Raw genomic sequence first — 3,130 nt, forward strand, 5'->3', positions numbered from 1 at the left:
TGATGCAGGAACGGGCCGGTTTACTCACTCCTCCCAAACTGTCTCCCTCTGGGACTGCGATCAAGCATCGGGCGACCGTGTATTCGAAGTTCCGTCGCGGCGGCGCGTGCTCCATAGCGTGCGGCGGTCCCGGAACGCTACTACGCCGGAAGACAATGGACGTGCCAGACAGAACAGTGCACCAGCGATTGGCTCATCGGGGAGCGGACTTCCTGTGACGGCGCACACAGGCGCCACGCGCAGGAAACTGAAGGAGAATAAATCATTTTGTAGGAGCCATACTGTCTGTGTAGAAACAGCGATACGGTTATGGAGCTCTCACGGGAGAGCTGCACTGTACAATCTCTAGGAAGCCAGCCATTCTTCCAAGCACGGGAGGGCATAGGACAAGTCGCTGAGCCAGTGTTGAGGTCACCGTTTCTACAGCGGAAGTGTATTAGTGCGAGCCTGCCTGAACAAAGGCCGCTGACGCTGTTTGACTCAATGGCCAGCCGAGGTGTCGCGCCGCCATGTCTGATACAGCTCGTACCACGAAGTGCATTCACACTGTGTGTGCTGTCCGGTGGACACGAACGGGCGCCGTTGGATTCTAAGTTTCGCCAGTACCTGCAGCTGCGACAACGGCTTGTGCCTTGCGGCATCACACTGAAGAAACACTTTCACTGCAGAGAGATACATGACATACATTACATACAAGAGCTTACATACATTACTACGTACAGTACATTCGTTACACGACATATATACACACATCACGCGACATACGTTACACTACCTACATTATACTACACATACTCTATTATATACGTTGCGTTACATGTATTGCATTACATACTTTGGATTACATACAGTACCTTACCTTACATATACTATTACATTACATAGGTACATTACATTATATGCATTACCCTACATATGTACAATACATACATTACATACACCCATATTACATACATCCATTACACTACATCTGTTTCATACATTGCATACATACATTAAATACACTACATTACGTGCACTACATACATCACTGCATCCATTACGTATTTTACATTACATATATACATACATTACGTTACATACATTACACTACATACGTTACACTATATACACTACATTATATACATTACATGCATTACATTACATACATTAAATACAGTACATTACATCACATCCACTACATACATTAGAATACATACATTTCGTTACATGATAAATGCATTACCTTACACATACATACGTTACAAATACTACATTACAATACGTACATTGCATACATTGAATTACATACATTACATTGCATAGGTTACATTACACGCATTACGATAGATACTTACACTACATACATACATTACACTACATTCATACATTACGCACATGCATCGATTACAGACATACCTTACATTGCACGAATACATTCTATCATATACATATTTACATAAATTCCACTATATACATTACATACATTACAACACATGCATATAATACGTTATATACGTACGCTACATTACCCTACATTAGATACATAACATTACAATATATACACTACGTCACATCTATTACACTACATGTATTACATTACATACACTACACATTGCATACGTGCATTACATACATTACATTACATACACTACTGCGTAATAACGTTCATTAGGTCATATCCATTACATTACATGTGTACACACATTATACTACATATATTACATTACACGCATACACTATGTTACATACACTACATACATTATAATACGTACATTACATACATAGGTACATTACATTACATGCATTACATTACATATATACAAGACATACATTACATATGTTAAGATACACGCATACACTACGTTACATAAATACATTACATTGGCTACCTTACATACATTACATTATATGCATACGTTACATATGTTACATACATTACATAAATCACAACACATACATAAGCCACACTAGATACATACATAACGCTATATACACTATGTACATCACATAGCATACATACATTATACCACATACATTACATTACGCATTGCATGCATTACAGTACGTGCATTACCATACATGCATACATACATTATATCACATACATACGTCACATTGCATACATTAGATACATTGCATACATACATACATTACTTACTTTTCATACATTATATTACATAACATATATACATTACAATACATATACACATTTTCTACGTGCATTACATCACATACATTGCAGACCGTATACTACATACATACAATACACTGTACACATTGCATATATTACATACACCGCATAGATCACTTTACATACATCACGTACAGTGCCTACATGACATTACATACATACATTACATGACATTGCAAACAATGTATTACACACAGTACATGAATACACACATTACATTACGTACATCACATTACATACATAACGCACACACACACATTTCAGTATATACAATACATACACTACATACATCACGTTACACCACATACAGTACATGCATTACATTAAATACATACGTTGCACACATTACACATTAGGAACATTACAATACCTCCTCACATTACGCTCCACATGTACGCTACGTTATCGCCAATACGTATATTACATTACATACATACATTACAGGACATACGTTACGTACATTACAATACATGCATACATCACCTTATAGACATGCATTACATTATATACATACGTTACATCTATTGCATACATTACACTACATACACAAGTCGCATTACATACATACATGACGTTATACACACTACATACAGCACATAACATGCATACACTACATTATGTACAGTATATTATATGCATTGTATACGTGACATACATTACGTACAAGAGATTACATACATTACTACGTACATTACATTCGTAATCCGTTCGTCGAAGAATGACACGGCAACCGTCAAGCTGTGCTTCTGGGGGACTCCGCGCGTTTGTTGTATCCCTTGTCTTCCCCTCTAAGAAGTATGCGGGCGGTGCGGGTATCTTGGACTTGAGTAAGAGCACTGGGTCGGTCCTGGTCTCTCCCGAATCGATTCCCTTCGATGGGGTGGCCGGTCTGGGCCCGTCCACGGTGACTGACCTCACGGGTGTGGCGTCCGCTGGTGGACTGTCGAGGTTCCTCGC

The sequence above is a fragment of the Cystoisospora suis genome (genome assembly GCF_002600585.1).
Source record: "Cystoisospora suis strain Wien I chromosome Unknown contig_2784, whole genome shotgun sequence".
Taxonomy (NCBI): domain Eukaryota; phylum Apicomplexa; class Conoidasida; order Eucoccidiorida; family Sarcocystidae; genus Cystoisospora; species Cystoisospora suis.